Raw genomic sequence first — 16,862 nt, forward strand, 5'->3', positions numbered from 1 at the left:
TAGAAAGCACGCCCTGCGCTGTGTCGTGTGCTCCTGAGGGACGGGCTGGACCGAGTCCCGCTCTCGGTGCCCTCCGTGCCCGCCCGCTGCGGACAAACCCAGCGGGGCTCTGCTGCCCGCCGTGCGGCTGTGCTGGCACCGCGGTGCCCGTGAACCCCCAGCCAGCAGCACAGCCGGGCTCTGCTCCCCTCGCACAGAGCTGGCTGCTAGGGATTCACGCTGCAAATGTCACCGCGGGCTGTCTGGAACCTGCCGTCTCCCCCATTCTGTTGAATTAGTAATTTTTTAAATGAAATATTCATTGTTTCTATTTCTCAAACATCAGTGCACCTGTCAGAGCTTGGAGCTGGAGTCCCAGCACCAACACGCTGTGCAGAACAGCCTACCAGAACCAAACCCCAGTGATGATGTCGGCCCAAGGTTTGCTCCAGTTCTTTTTCCTGGAGGAGAACACTTGGCAACTGAAATATGATTCCCTTGCAAAGGCATCTGTTTATGTCCCCTCCTGTGCCAACCCTCCTCAGAGCAGTGCTGGTGAGATGCCAGGTGACTCAGTGGGCTCTGAATGTGTCATCGAGCTGTTTTGAGTCACTATTCCTCTTTTTGGGGTGTTTTTTGTAACCTTACCAACTGTGTATTCCCTATTTGATTTCCTAAAGCACCATGAGCTGTTGGAGCCCTTGCCCAAAACTGGAGATATTAACTCTACTTGCATAACCCAGTTAAATAATTATAAGCAGACACACTATTTGTATGGATTTATCTGGCAAAAAAACCCTGCATCTGTTCACCTGCAACGTGCCAGAGACCTTCAAGACTTCATGATGGTAAAATTTAAATCTGAAATCTTAATGGAAATCACAGCTTTCTGTGGGAAACCGCCGATGTGTCTTGCACAGATAAGGCAAAGCACTAAAGTCAGCTGGCTGCTGGTTCTGCTGAAATTCCATTTCTCAAGGATCAGTCCAGAGCCATCTGAAGGTACAGGGTAAGCAGGCTTCAGATCAGATGTGGAGGAGCAGAATTTCTCCACGAAAAAATCTTTGGAAAATGCGCTTTTATTGAAATGCTCCTTCCCGGGGGTGATCCGTGGGCATGAGGAAGTTGCTCAGCACTGAAGGTGAGGGTGAGGATGGTCAGATGTCACAGGACGAGTGCCCTGTTCCTGTGACAGCTCCCCAGGGATCCCCTCCTGGCTCTGGCTGTGTGGGGAGGCTGCTCCTGCTCAGAGGGTGACAAGACACAACAGCAGCTTTTTCATTTTGAGCCACACAAAAAGCACCAGGAGGAGAACAGGAAGGCTGGAGCAGCCCCGGGGCTGTGCTGCTGGAGGTCAGTGTGTTTTCCTTGCTGGCTGTCATGGACACTGCAGTCCAGCTTTCCAAACAGCACCAAGGCTTCCACAGCTCCTGGCTTTGCTCAAATCCCACCTCAAAGTCCCAAATGACAGCTGGGGCTGGGGACAGGATCTGCTTTGTTGTCCCACTCACACAGGAGTCAGCCCACACCCAAACCAGGTGAGGTCCCCTGCTTTTCCAAGGGACACCAAAGAGGGTTTAATGCTGCTCACACACAGGTCAGAGGGGCCAGGGAACCCTGAACGACCAGCACTCTTAAAGATACTTAAAAAATAGAATAAAATGAAAGAGTAATAAGATGGCTGAGGAAAATGTCAGCATAATCAAAAAAAAAGAGACCTGCAATACTAAATTGCAAAGTTGTAGAAATTGGCCATTAAATGTTCAAAGCAGCTGAAATGCAATTACAGTAATAGGCATGAATCAGGATAACCCAGGGCTTTGCAATATTTCAATCCAGCTCTACTTTTTCCTTTTTTTCCTTTTATCTTAACGATATACACATTAACTTATCAAGGACTAATGGAAGTTACAAACCTTGGAATCACAGAATCACAGAATCATGCAGATTGGAAAAGCCCTCCAAGTCTGACCAAATATCCCATTGGCAACCAGACCAGCCACTAAGTGCACATCCATGCATTTTCTGAACTCTCCCAGAGATGGGAACCCCACCACTGCCCTGGGCAGCCTGGTCCAAGTCTTTACTACCCTTTAATGAAGAAATTATCTCAAAATCCAGCCTGAATCTCCCCTGGCCCAGCCTGAGGCCGTTCCCTCTGCTCCTGTCCCTGTTCCTCCCGGCTGTCCCCTCCTGGCAGGAGCTGTGCAGAGCCACAAGGGCCCCCTGAGCCTCCTTTGCTCCAGGCTGAGCCCCTGCCCAGCTCCCTCAGCCTCTCCTGGGGCTCCAGCCCCTTCCCAGCTCCGTTCCCTGCCCTGGACACGCTCCAGCCCCTCAATGACAATGACACCTTCCACAGCACATCCCTGACAGCCACAGAGCCAAAGGTGTCCGTGTTAAACTCTTGACCTGATGGATGCCACAGTAATTTATTAACTCTGTCTCTGATTTTCCATCAGGCTCCAATTGACCTCCTCTAAGTTTATTCTTAGCCTAAAGGTTTATTGTAGGATAATTTTTATTTTGGTCACTAATGAAAGTCACCAGAGGTGACCCAAGGTGCTTCTCCCTTGATGCCCTGGTGGCACTGCAGCACCAACAGGAACACCAGTTCCCATTGCTCCAGGAGGCTGCAGCTGCCACATCCACCTGGCCAAAGGAACCAAGAACTGCTCAGCTTTGGAGTTTTAATGGAGCAAGTTCCTGTGGGTGGGAATTCCCAGCAGGCACAGCCCTGAGCAGGTTACCAGGCTGTGTCTACAGGAAGGAATTATCACTGCAGATATCCAGCTAAAAAAAAAATTCATTTTCTAATGATACTTCAAGCAGCTCCTCCAATCCAACAGCTTCTTGCCCTCTCTTTGCCTGCTGTTTCTCTAATTATCCAACCTCAGGAGGAAGGTGATTAAGTGCTTATTAAGGAAAATAGATATGGTTTATTATGAAAAGCATTTTTTTCAGGCAGCTTTGTTGTAGCAACACAGCACATGACACAGGTTAGAGTTGTGCCAGTTTGCTTTTCCAGAGAAAAGACAGGTTCAGCAGAAAATGCTTTCAACCTTTCCCTTTTTATCTCATGAAGCAAAAAATGTCATGGGATGGTTTGAGTGGGAAAGGACTTTAAGGTTCACCCTATTCCCACCCTCCTTTCACTATCCAAGGGTGTTCCAAGCCCCAGTGTCCAGCCTGGCCTTGGGCACTGCCAGGGATCCAGGGGCAGCCCCAGCTGCTCTGGGCACCCTGTGCCAGGGCCTGCCCACCCTGCCAGGGAACAATTCCCAATATCCCATCCATCCCTGCCCTCTGGCACTGGGAGCCATTCCCTGTGTCCTGTCCCTCCATCCCTTGTCCCCAGTCCCTCTCCAGCTCTCCTGGAGCCCCTTCAGGCCCTGCCAGGGGCTCTGAGCTCTCCCTGGAGCCTTCTCCTCTCCAGCTAACCCAAATCTCCCAGCCTGGATCCATAGGAGAAAATGATGAGTCTAACATGAAGCTGTATTAATCTAATAATAATCTCATATGGATTATTAGTCTGTTAAAGAAAATAATATAAGCACCCATAAACCAAGATTTCTGGACATTCTGCCCACACTGAGCTCCTGGCACATCCTCAACACCAATGGCTTCACAGAGCAGAGCCGGGCTCAGCCAGCTGTGCTCCTACCTGGAAACACCAAAGCCATTTCCAGTGTTTGCTCAAAAATGTTGTCTCTGTTCCACTGAATTTGAAGTTCTGAGTCCCCCAAGTGCTCCTGTTTGAGAAGTCCTGTGATAATCATCTTGATGGGCAGCCAAGGCAGCGTCCTCGTGCTGCCTCCCTGCAGCGAAGCGTCGCTAATGGCACATCTTGATGTGAAATGGGCTTATTACAAGACAAAAAAATCCTCAAATGAGGCTCTTGCAAAATGTTCTGACCAAAATGATATGTATGTAATAAAAATCTCATTATTTTCCAATTATTCATCTCCTTTGCAAGGGAATGAGTCAGAGCATCTGTTTTGGGGCCCCGTCAGGATGACTGGCAGTGCCTCTCTCCTGGCACGTTTGAATCAGGGGTGGCACTCACGCTGTGCTGACCCCAATGTCACCTGCTGCCACTTGGATTGAATGAACAATGGAACAGCACTGCTTGGGTGGGAGCAGGAAGAATGGAAACACCTACACATGGAGGAACACAGTGTAAATACTGTGGTCAGGGTCAGCATTCTTCTCAGGCATTCATCAAAAACCCAGGAGAGTAAAATGAATGAAACTTTTAAATGGAATAAAAAATATGAAAACCCAAACAAAATAGGAGAGATGGGATGAGGAGAGCTGGTTTTGGGTAACAAACTGACCAAGGGAGCCAGTTTGCAGCCCTGAGGAAGCAAAGTGCCCTGTGTTCTGTGCTCTGACTGCTCTTACTGAACCAGGACTCGGTGTGCTGTTTTTTTAAGACATATCTAACCCTGCCATCAGTTTTTCATCATAACAGAAACAGCCTGTAAATGCCAAGGTGGCTCTTGGGGCCACAGGAGGGAAGTGTATGAAAGGGCCCTGGGTGGTACCAGGGGCAGGAAAGGAGCTGGCACACCTTTGGTTCTGCTGTTTCTCCCTGTTCCAGGTGGGGATGGTACCAGGGGCAGGAAAGGAGCTGGCACACCTTAATTGCTGTTTCTCTTGATCCAGGTGGTGATGTAGGGACCTGGCACCTTTGGTTTTGCTGTTTCTCCTTGATCCAGGTGGGGATGGTACCAGGGACCTGGCACACTTTTGGTTCTGCTGTTTCTCCCTGTTCCATGTGGGGATGGTACCAGGGGCAGGAAAGGAGCTGGCACACCTTTGGTTCTGCTGTTTCTCCCTGTTCCAGGTGGGGATGGTACCAGGGGCAGGAAAGGAGCTGGCACACCTTTGGTTCTGCTGTTTCTCCCTGTTCCAGGTGGGGATGGTACCAGGGGCAGGAAAGGAGCTGGCACACCTTTGGTTCTGCTGTTTCTCCCTGTTCCAGGTGGGGATGGTAGCAGGGACCTGGCACACCTTTGGTTCTGCTGTTTCTCCCTGTTCCAGGTGGGGATGGTACAGGGACCGCACACTTTGTTTTGCTGTTTCTCCTGACCAGGGATGGTACAGGACTGGCACACCTTTGGTTTTGCAGTTTCTCCCTGTTCCAGGTGGGGATGGCTCCAGGACTGCAGCCCCTGTGCAGGATGGGCAGGGCAGCCTCTGGAAGGGGATCTGAGGGAGCAGGGTGGGGTGACCAGGACAGGATGCTCTCACCTCACCACCACGTGCAGATTTTGACACAGCCGATCACTCAGGTGACATTTGGCCTGCAACTGCAGCCCAAGGAATACCTTCCCACACCAGGCACCTCTTTCCTGTCCGTAAGGAGCCAGCTGGTGACTCCGTGGCTGTGCCCCAAATGGCAAGAACAGTTTGGAAAGCACTCACTGGGCTTTTAGGGTCAGCTGTTGGTGGCAATGGCATCAGGGGACAGCAGCTCTGGGAAGGATGAGCCAGAGCCTCGGGACTTGAGCTGCTGGAAGCTCTGGTGTTCTCATGTTTCAGCCCAGACTTCTCATGGCCATCGGATACTTGTTTTCTCCTACAGGAACATCACCCTTGCTCTTAAGGGAGATGTGTTTACTGCTGTGTTTACTCCATAAGTTTCACAAAAGAACAACTGTATCTTCTCTCAGCATTCAGGTTTTCTGGCTAAACAAATTATCTCAAGATCTTTGTATAAGAAAAAAAAAATCAGGATTAGCCTATAATTACTTTCCAGTCACATTTTAAGTTTGTGTCCCCTGATTAAAAGTGACCAGAGCTGCATGCAGAATTCCAGAGCAGGTTGCAGCAGAGGCTTCTATAGTGGCATTAACATTCCCTTCTCCTGGAAATCCCTCCATATGTGTGTGCTTTTTGTCAGATCTGCCTCAGATTGGGAGTTTGTCTTCATCTCAGGATCAACAAATACACCCAGATTTTTCCCTCCTTCTGTCATTTCCAACTGATGAGCTCCCAGCTTGCAGCAGAGATTCTTGTTAGCAATTCCCAAGGGCATGACCTTGTACTTTCCACTATTAAATTTCATCCCATTTCCAGTGTGCCAGCACTCCATGTTATCCAGCAGCACAGCTATTCCTGCTGCACAGCCAGTGCCTCCCAGCTTTGTGCCATCAGCAAATGCCATCAGCTCCCTCCTACCTTTTGTTCCAAGGCCTGTCTGAAAAATATTGTGCAAGAGCAAAAGCACACACGGGCCAGGCTGTGGACCTGGGATCCAGGGAGGTGAGGCTACATGGGGAAAACATGGGAATCCAGGCACTTTCTGCCCATTCTTCCCTTTGGAATCTCACAAATTCCCTTTGGCTGCTGTGCAAAAATTTGGCAAATTTCCCTGTGGCTGCTGGTGCATCCACAGCTGGTGCACGTTTGAGGTGACTTCCCTACCTTTTCCACATGGTTATCTTTTTTATGGACTTGCTTTCCACTAATTTACTGAATAAATTAATGCCTCTATTATATATCTGTGTCTAGGAAACAATTATCAAGGGTATAATCTTAATCTTAGTTAAAAGCAATCAATCTTTATGTATGTGTAAAGATACATCACATTTTTATTTTACATTTTTAAACTTACTTGCCTGTCCCCAACTTTTACCTTTTTACTTCATATTTTAGGTTTTAATGCTCTTGAGGTCTCACTAAGAGGTGTCTGAGAGGCTGGACTGCTTTACTTCCTCCAGCTTAAAACCAGCCAGTGCTTCAGGAGTTCCTCCACAATTCATTACCACCCTCCACCCCCAAATTAAAACTTCTGTATTGGATGAGTGAGGATTCACTGCAGGTCCTTCAGGATTCTGGGTTTGGGAACACCTCGTTCCCTGAGCTGTGTGTCAGGTTCTCACAGGCCTTGCTCTCCCTTTGGGTCCAGTAATTTCCATTTCCATAAAATAATTCTTATCCTTTGCTCTGATCATCATGGAAAATAGAAGTAAAAGTCATTTAACACTGAGCCATGTATTAAAAAATAGACTGGAACACAAGATACAGAGAGGTTTGGGACACAAGACATGGAATGACTCTGTGTACTGTGACCAGATTGGTAAAGACAAAATGTACAAATATAACAAGCAGCTGGAAGTGCCAGCTTTTCCTGTCACAGGGATGGCACTGCAGGATTTCCCCCTCTGTAAGGACCAGAAGCAGCACCCAGCAGGTTCTGCTGCACAGGAGCCCCAGGTCTCCAGGATCCAGCTTCCCAAAGTAGGTCACATTTGATCTCCCTCCAGGCACACTGCAAAAGGCAACATTTTACAGGAACTTCTCAAAATTCATATTTTGCTTGCTGATGCTGTCAACACACATCCTTTTCAGCTACAGCTCTACTGGCTCTACATATTTTCATTCCTTTTGGGTGCAAACAGGCCAGGAATCCTGTTTTTCCCTTCAGTTACCTGTATTTCTTCCAAAGTTCCTCTGAAAGTACGTATTGACATTCAGATCACATTTGCATTCAGATGATGGCTTGTTGTTGGAAAAAAATCCCTTCAGAGGGGGCTGATTAACTCCCTTTCCAATGTTTGCTGTCCCTGAGCAAGGGAGCCAAAGCAGAGCACAGCTCACTGCATGGCTCATATCTGAGTGTGAAGACACAGGCTGGTGCATTTTGCATTGCTCCCTCTGAACACTTGTGCTCCTTCCAGCTTAGACATGACCTAATGACAGACTGAAGTCCATCTGTTACAATGACTAGCCTTGGACTCAGAGGGAGAGTCCTGGGGATAATTTAGGAGTGCATTTTATAGCTACTTGCAAGCTTTTCATTTCAGATCAAGGCAAACACGAGGAGCAGGTGGAAATCTCCCGCAAAAGTACAACCTGACCTACATATGGTATTGTAAATGAAAGATATGTATAAAAATAAAACATTAACCATCCATCACAGTTGCAACAAAGCCCAGATATAAATCTTGCTGCTGGAAAGGAGCTCCATTGCACAAGGCTTAGCTAGAGCTTCATTTTGGAACCAGCAATGCTTCTGCCACCTCCAACACTGCTGCCACTCTCCAGCTTTCCTGTGTTTTCTGTAGCTCAGTGCTCACAGGCCTTTTGCTTTATCTCAGTCTCTCAGTTTCCATGTGGTTTTTGGCAGTCCAGCCTGGTGCTGGCTCCCAGCTCCGTTACCTCATGCTTTAGGAGCCACGGGCTGTGCAGGGTGGCTTGGACAGTGCATGGCCCGGTGGCGTGGGGCCACACATGTTCCCACAGCTGGGCTGAATGTCACCAAAGCAACGCTGCAAACATCGGCCAGGAGAGCTTGCTCACCAGAATGGCTTCTGGAGATCACAGAATACTCTGAGTTCAAAGGGACCCACGAGGATCATCAAGTCCAAGCCTTAAATGAATGGTCCTTACAGGGATTGAACCCTTTGTGTTAGCAGCACCGCCCTGACTAACTGAGCTAATCCCAGGTAATATCTGTTCAGTGGAACAGGGTTTTCTCCAGGGATTTTTGAGGATCCTGAGGAAGATGGATGGCAGTGAGGTGGGGGAACACACACCTCAGCCCCCCTCAGCACACACTTCCACTGTTACCTGACTCACAATACGAGATGGCTGCCAAACCTCTGCTGAGACCCTGCCTGCTCCACAGCCTCGCTCAGCCAGTGCCAGGCTTATGGACCTCACAGGGGGATAATGGGGAAGTTGGCTTCACAGAATCACAGAACCACAGAACCACAGAAAAGCTGGGACATCTGGAGATCATCCAGTCCAACCTGCTGGAGATGGTTACCTCGAGCAGGTGACACAGGAATGCGTCCAGGGTTTGGATTATTCCAGAGAGGGGGTCTCCATGCCTTCCCTGGGCAGCTGGTCCAGTGCTCTGCTCAATGGACAGCTCTTCCTCATGTTGAGGTAGAATTTCTTGTGTTTTAGTTTATGGCCATTGCTCCTTGTTCTGTCTCTGGGCACCACTGAAAACAATCTGGTACCATCCTCTGACACCCCTTGGAGATATTGGCACGGATTGATGAGATCCCCTCTGAGTTTTCCCTGCTCCAGACTAGCCAGGCCCGGCTCCGGCAGTGTGTGCTCCTCAGGGAGATGCTCAGTCCCTTACTCATCCCTGCCGGCCCTGCCTCCCATGCTCGGAGGGGCCGAGGGATGGCAGCCGCCTCCTGAGGGCACGGCCAGCGCTGAGGCCAGCGGGGCCGCCACGTTACAGATCAGAAAAAAATTTTCACCGTGCGGGCGGTCAGACCTCGGAAAGGGCTGCCCAGGGAGGTGGAGGGTGGTGGAGTCACCCTCTCTCGGAGCCTTCGAGAGGCGTCTGCGTCTGCCGCTGGGTGATGTGGGGTGGTGGTTTAGGGGTTACGGTGGCGGTGCTGGGCTGACGGTTGGAAGAGACGAAGTTAAACCAGTAGATGCCCTTAAACCAGTAGATGATCTCCCAACCCTGGTGGCGCCGCTATTCTATTCCGTGATTCCCTGATCGATTCCGTGACCCCGCGGTCCCCTCAGCGCGGGCCGAGGGCCGCCTCCCCTCCCGTTCCTCCCCTCCCCTCAGGGCAGGGGGCGGGAACGCCGCTCGCCGGTCCCGCCCCGCGGGGGGAGGAGGGAGGAGGCCGCGCGGCCGCCATGTTGTTGTGTCCGTGAGGCGGCGACGGCGGCCCCGAGCCCGCAGCGACCCCGGCCCCGGCAGGACGCCGCGCCCCGGCACGGGCGGGGGCTCCGCGCCATGCCCTGCCCAGCGGTAAGGACGCGCCGGGGTGCCCCTTGTCCTGCAGCGGGGAGGGCCGGCCCGCCGCGCCGGGGCCTGGCGGAGCGCGGCCGCGCTGTCACTGAGGGCCGCACACGCCCCCTCGGCTGCGGGTGAGGGGCGGCGGCGGGGCCGGCACGGCGCTCTCGGCCCCGCTCTGCTCCGCTCCATTCGGCACGGCCGGCAGGAGGAGGAGAAGGCGGCCCGGCTCCGCGGCCGCGGTGCGGCGGCCTCTCGTCCCCGGGCGATGCCGGGCGGCCCCGGGCCGGGCCCTGCGTGCCGGGTTCGGGCGGCCGGGGCAGGGTGGGCTCCCCGGGGCACAGCGGCTCCTGCTGCCCGAGGCCTGCGGGCCTCGCCCGCCGCTGCCGCCCCCCGGCCGGCCCGTTGGGGTGGCCGAGCCCGGCCGGGGATCGCTCCATGCCGCTGGCAGCCGCCGGCCCCTGCTCCGGCCGCTGGGGCTGTGGTGTCAGCAGTGTTCAGCTGCCCTTGTGCGTGCGGCCGAAATTGCTGTTCCTTTTCTAAGTGGGACTTGTTAAGACTTTTTGTTTATATGGTTTTGGGGCTTTAATTACGCCTCTTCCCCGTGTTCCTTTTAACAGTCCTGTTCTTTCGCTGGGATGTGAGCAGATGTTGCCCTTCCCCGGTAAGTGCTTTGCCCCCCAACGTGGAGTTGAAGTTTGTGCACTGAAGTTGTTCCTGCTGTTGCTCTTTTAGAGAATGTTTTCTTGATCAGCAGATGAGACCTGGTGTTTCTTCACAACTTTATACAGGAAACTGATTTCTTTCCTTTCTGTGCACACTTCCCTTGCTGTGGGAAGGTTGGGTGTGAGCTTGTAACTCTTGCAGACTTCAGGTCTTGTAGGCACTTTTCTGTGTGCTTCACCTGTTTGTTTTCTTGTGTGATGTAGCCATGTGCAATAAAGCTTTCTTTTAGAAGAAAAGAACTTGCCTAGTGAATCATGTCAGGTAGTGCTGAGTGGAAGCACAGCTTGGCTTTCTGGTGAATATAAAAGCATATTTATATTATTTATACTATAAAGGTGAGTCTGCTGGGAAGGGTTGGCAGCGTGACGGAAGTAGCTGTGACAGGTTTGTTGTAGTACCTGTCGTGCTCTGAGCTTCAGATAAAGAGCTGAGATGCCTTTTGTCTGCTGCTAAAGCATGTGGTATTAGGAAATGAACTTTTTTGGTGGAGATGAAGGAGGTTTTATGAAGGAGTGCTTGTAAACTGGAGGGGAGGAGGCTGACATCTGATACCTGCTTTGCTTCAGCTGTTACTGATTACAGTGGGCTTGAGAGATAGAAGTGGTGCTTTCTTTCCTAGCACAGGAAATACTGGGCTGGAAGTGTTGAAACTTTGTGCAGATAAGTGAAGGCGGGGCATGAGGTTCTGAAGTGTTTCAGTGACCAGGTTCTGTGCCTGCTTTGGAGCCTGGGGAAGGGCAGAGGTGCCCCAGCAGTGATCTGTCTCTGCACTGAAAGGTGCTCTTGTCCCACTTCAGGTTGTAGGGATGATAAATGGAGAGCCAGGCTGAATTCTCTCACTGGCAGTGCTGTAGGTGCCTGTCTGGGTACTGTTAGTGTCTAATGCATGAACTGGCTGCCCCAGCAATTATTAAAATATCAATGTTAACCTGCTCAAGGAACAAGCCATGCAACCCACAAATGACACCACAAAAGTGGAATAGGTCAGCTTGATAAGCTCTCATTTCATTTTATTTATTTATTTTCCATGAAAATGGCCATCTGCAGCTGGAGGAGACAGAAATGGAGCCTGCCCAGGCTTCTGAAATAGAGGATACAATATTTTATCTCAGATCTCATTCCACCTACATGCAAGCCAGGATGATGGAGAGAAGTGTGTTGTCAGCTTGCAGGAGTAGGAGGAACGTGGCTGTGCAGTGCTTTGCTGGCAAGTAACCTGGAAAAAAGGAGTAACTTGGGAGAAGGGGATCTTTGGGCTGCTGGAGGAGCCTGGCAGGGCTGAAGGGACAGGGAAGAGGAATTGTCTCTGTGGAGGAAGTGGCTCCAGCATGGAGCCTGAGATTGCTCACCTGCACAGCTCAAAGGGCTGTGAGGGCTCTTCCTGCCCTGGTGGCTTCCTGCTGGGAATTGTGATGGATTGGGCTCTCAGTCGGTGTGGATGGTGTCTGCAGAGCACGTGATCCAAACAGCCAGATTAGTGCTTATCAAATCCTGTGAGGCAGAATGAAACCCCAGATACTTCAATGTGTCAGTGTCTCGTAGTAGCTTTCACTGGCTGAATCAAAGTCATGTCATGTTTCTCTCAAAATAACCTGTTAGATGCTGAATTGCCTCAGAAATAACTGCAAGTGTTCTGCATTTGTCTCCAGCCTGAATAGCTGGTGGTGTACAGATCTGCCTTGAGATCCCATGTGGGTTTTAAACTCTGAGAAATGAGCTTCATGTCTTGGAACTACAGCCCTCTTCTAGATATTGGTGCTGTAACTTCCCAGTGCTGTCAGGAAAACTTCAGGGATATCCTTAGGGCTCATTTGTGCTGTAATTCCTGTGAAAAACTGGGTTGTTTAAAGGCAAGTATTTCTTTCTTCATGGTGCTTCAAAATTTCGGGGTGGCTGAGTGGTTTGTGTGAAAGACCTCAAAGTGAAGTTAGTGATAGAGTGAAGACCCAAAAGTGAAGTCAGTGGCAGTTGAGGAATTGGAAATAAAATTGACATTTTACTGGGGCTGTTTACTGTGCCCAGCAAAGAGCTGGAGCCCTCAGCTCCTGCTGCTTCCAGCCTCTACCTTGGATGCCTTAGCCCCAAACATTGCTGGGTGCATTGCAGACGTGTCAGCTGCCTGTGGGATGGGCAGAGGTCACAAACCACAGCCTCCTTTGGTGTCAGCTGGCCTTATTTGGAGGGCAGCTTTAGCAAAACAGCCCCAACTTTGGCCCTTTGCTTTGAGCACGTGAGAAGCACTGACAGAATGGACTTGATCCCACAGAAGGGTAAATGGAGTGTGAGTCTCCCCGACCTGTTGTTCCCCTCACCTGCTTCTGTAGTGGTGTCAGGGAGGTGACCCCCAGCTGGCTGTAGGTTTTCAGGGGCAGTGTGGCATCCCTTAAGGAAGGCCTTGAGTTCCTCCTCAAGGCAGGAACCAGCCTGTAGTAGCAGGGAAGAGATGCAGCACGATCTTGTTGCAAGCAGTGGTGTCTCTGACGTTCAGTGTGCTACAGGGTGTCAGGTTGTGCTGCTCTGAGCCTCAGGTGCTCTGCTCTCCCTCAGGAAGTGCCAGTGTGCACCTGGAAGTGAGGCTTGGGGCTGCACAGCCATGCAAAGTGAGCTGGGGAGGGAGGGAGGGGGGCAAACAGTGACTTTCTGGAATGTTGGTTGAAATGGCAAAGCTGTTTCTGGAGTCCTGGATGTCCAGCAGGAAGCACTGTTTGTAAAGGCTTCACCTAAAACACAGTTGCTGATGCCTGGCTTTGGTTTGTCTTCTGAAACTGCTCAGAGTTGGACTCTTCAGGTGAATCTGGAAAGCAGCAGTGGTTTTGGCTGTGAGTGTGGCTGCAGGTTCAGCTGGTGACTGGATGTGTGCTCTGTAGGGCTTCTGGGGCAGCTGGATCCTTCAGAGGTGCTGTTCCTCCTCTTTTTATTAATGCTGAAATAATTACAACAAGGTAACCATGGTAAGACCCATCTGGAAGTTTTTTTGGAATTTGTGTGTGCATATGCATGAGTGAGGCAGCTGATGGCATTGTAATAGCTGTCATGGTGGTGGTAGAATTTTTCCAAACTCTGATAAGGAAGGGGGGAAACCCCAGGCTCTACAAAAACTTCCTAAATGGGGTGTTCTTGGCCTTGCTTGGGGGAGCTGGATTTCAGACTTGAGCTGGTTGTTCCTTGTTCAGTGATATTGTGACTAAACTTATCCAAGCTGCTGTATTGAATTATTGCCGTTTCTGAAAAATTATTACCTTGAGCAAGACTGCAGTGGAAGTTGATTTTGGAGTAGTATATCCATTATTTTTCCTCTTGCTTAGGAATGCAGTGAGGGGCTGTAAAGCAGCATTGGTGGGCTGCCTTGGGGGCAGGCAGTTGTACATAACCACTCATGCCAGTAATGAAATGTCCCCAGTGACACAAGCAGATAGATCCTTAGCAGGATCAACCCTCTTTAAAGAGAAACTGAACCAAAATACTGAATGGTAAATACTTCAGAATGCAACGTGTTAGGTGAAGGAGGGCAGAACATCAAAGGAACTGAGGCTTGGAGGAGCCCTGGGAGGTGACAAGCAAAGCAAGTCGTTCTTTGCCTTGCTCAGCACATCTGGCTGTTTGCTGTGCTCATTGTGCTGGGCTGGCAAAGCACGGTGGGAGTGGGGCTGGGCTTGCTGCAGAGAGCTCATCCCAGGGCTGATGGGGCTGCTGCAGCCCCTGCCTCCTGTGCCATTGGTTGTTCACCCCTGATTCTGCAGCGTGCAGGGGGTCAGCTTCAGAGTTGATTGTGGATCTGGTGAAGCTTTAGGACTTGTGCTAGATGGGCTTAGCTGGGACAGTGACCCTGTCACCTGTGGGATCAGCTTGGAGCTGGAAAGAAATCAGAAGCTTGCTGTTGGTCCCTGGCCATTGGGAAGAGCTGGGCTTCCCAAAGGGCAGCCAGAGCAGAGCAGCTCCTGGCTGGGTGTGTTCTTCAGAGGGAGAGCCATAGCAGGGGGTGTTCAAATCTTCTGGGGCTGGACAGCAGGGAGGGCTCCATGGGGCTCAGAGCTTCCAGAACATGGCCTGGAAGGCAGTGAATATCCATGTGGGAAAGACTTGTATTCTGTTACTCTGATATTTAACTGTCCTTTTCCATCCTGTGTGTGTTGATCTCAAGCTGTGTGTTCTGTGCTCCCCTCATTTCAATTTTATTCCATAAACTCCTTCATCATGTGCACAGTGACCTCTTCTTGAGTGAATTTCAGAACTGAAGTTATTCTTTACTGGGCCCATCTCTAGCAGATATACCAGATTTAACCTCTCAGGTCCTGCTTGGTTCAGCCCTTACTGAGATAAGAACTGAAAAAGACTTTTCCCACTCTGATTTCTGCTGCCACTTTTCAAGAGGACATCACTGTCCTAGTAACTTTGCTTCCTGGATGTGTTTCTCCCTTCACACCAGCCCATGGCTAAAACTTCTACCAAAGGCTCTTATACCCTATTTTAAGAAAGATTTTCATCAGGGAAAACCAGTGAAAATGGTATAAATCTTTCTTTAACTGAGATTTCTGAAAGCAAAGTAGCATGAAATAAATCTCCAGGGTGCCTGTCTGTATGATGAAGTCTTTTGTATATACAAGTCTAATAGTCTCTAAGTATTTTGGATTGTTCTGGTGCTCTGAGGTTCAGTTTCTGGAACATGTAATCAGTATGGGGGGCAGTAACACACTTCAGGTTGAATTTGTGGAGGAAGGCTGCTGCATTGCCATAATTAAGTCTTTGTAGTTTTTCTTTCGAATACCAGAGATTTGTGCACTGGTATAGGCATTATTTATAGAAACACTGGTGGAACAGTTTTGTGTTGCCCTTTTGTGGGCCTCATTTGCTTCTCCAAGTTTGGGACTGCAAACCAGGGCTGTAATCAAAGCATTAATTCTGTGGTGTTACCTGAAAGGACAAATAAAAATAGTTCCTTTTTCCCTGTACTTTTAAAGGAGGGTTTTGACTTCTCTATCAGCCAGGAAAGGGCAGACTCCTGACAAAATGAGACTTGTTTTCTCCAGTGCTGCTTTTTCTGCTGCTGGAAGTGCCTGGGGGGAGCTGCTGCCAGGCACCTGAGGGAGGAGAGGGCAGAAATCCTGTCTGGGTAGGTTGATGTGGAGTCTGTGAAGACAAGATGCACTTGGTTGGCTTCCTGAGTGTCCTTGGAGAGCAGACAAAGGCAGGACTGGCTGCAGGGCATCTCCCCAGCTCACACAGGGCCCTGGTGCATCATGAGACTCCCTGTGAGTCTGACTCCTCAGCTCCTCTGAGCTTTGACTGTTCTGGGCACATAGGATTCTTATTTTTGGGGGGTTTCTGTACAGCTGGTGGCAGGATTTCAGAAAACAGATGGAAAATCAGATCTTCCCTTGAGTATCTTCCCTGTCGTGTAGAGTTTAGCACTGTCTGGGTCAAGGCTAGACTACCAGAATACTGATTTTTGGTTTTTCAGTTGCTAGGAATAGTAGTTAAAAGTATTGAAGGGTTGTGTGAAACTGAAGGGTGGATTAAAGAAACTGTAACAACAAGAGTGAGAGATAGAGATTAAGAATAATTTATTTAAACTGTCCTGGTGGAACTGTGGCTGTGGAGTCTTAGTACCTTCCACATCCTACACAGGATGCTGCCTGAATAAAGTAACTTCAGGTGCTTTTGAAGTGAGGCCTCAGTGTTGTACAGGAGATGTCAGAAGGATCCAGTCTAGGAGCTGACCCACCATTTAGCTCTGTCCTGTCACTCTCATGATATATCCATCAAAATGAGTCCATTTTGAGTCCAGCTGTGCCCATTCAAAATGAGTTTAAGTCCAAGGCTGCTCGTGGAAGTGGCTGCCATTAGGTGTGGAATTGGTGGAAAGTTCCCTTGGTATTTCTAGGCCTGGAGTTGGTGGAAAGCATTTCCCTGGCTGTGCTGTGCCATGGTTAGGAGGGACAGCAGCCTGGCTGTCCCTGGCAGTGGATGGGGACAGGAGGAGTTGGTGGCTGTGGCTGTCTGACCTCATCTCTCAGAGCCAGAATTGAGCTCAGGGTGTACCTGGGAGAGCTTTGCAGGTGTGAGATTGCTGTCATGGAGACTTCAGGCACACAGACCTGAGCTGCTGGGAGCTTGTGCTGGTTGATGCCTCCTGGTAGGGCTGGAGACCTTTGCTTGGAGACCTGTCCAGACCCGGTGCTGGATGTGCTGCAGCTGGAGCCTGTCTGGAGTTTTACCTGCATCCAACCTTTGGTGTCTTCTCCAACTAAAATCACTGTTTTCAAAGCTGATTTCTGCTATTCTGTGGGTCTCTGAGTTCAGGCTTCTCAAATACTTCTCTGTCTCCTGACAAAGAACTGATGAGCCAAAATGAGAGGCACTGAGAAGAAAACTCACCTGCCATATCACAGAGCAGCTTGGCTTGAAATTTAATGTGAGGACATTTCTCTGAACTCTC

General features: G+C 50.1%; 1 protein-coding gene across 5 annotated transcripts in view; it reads left to right on the forward strand.

The window, feature by feature from the left end:
- The first annotated feature begins 9,585 nt into the window (after positions 1-9,585).
- Positions 9,586-16,862, forward strand: part of MTMR3 (myotubularin related protein 3) — a 77,752-nt gene continuing 70,475 nt past the window's right edge. For 4 of the 5 annotated variants that reach the window (XM_064726473.1, XM_064726476.1, XM_064726477.1 and 1 more), the window contains exon 1: positions 9,586-9,715. The gene's annotated coding sequence lies outside the window, so the exon portion shown is untranslated. Of the gene's footprint in view, positions 9,716-10,320; positions 10,365-16,862 lie in introns of all 5 variants that reach the window. The other variant, XM_064726475.1, reaches the window with a different exon arrangement.

Source organism: Zonotrichia leucophrys, chromosome 15, assembly GCF_028769735.1.
Source record: "Zonotrichia leucophrys gambelii isolate GWCS_2022_RI chromosome 15, RI_Zleu_2.0, whole genome shotgun sequence".
NCBI lineage: Eukaryota > Metazoa > Chordata > Aves > Passeriformes > Passerellidae > Zonotrichia > Zonotrichia leucophrys.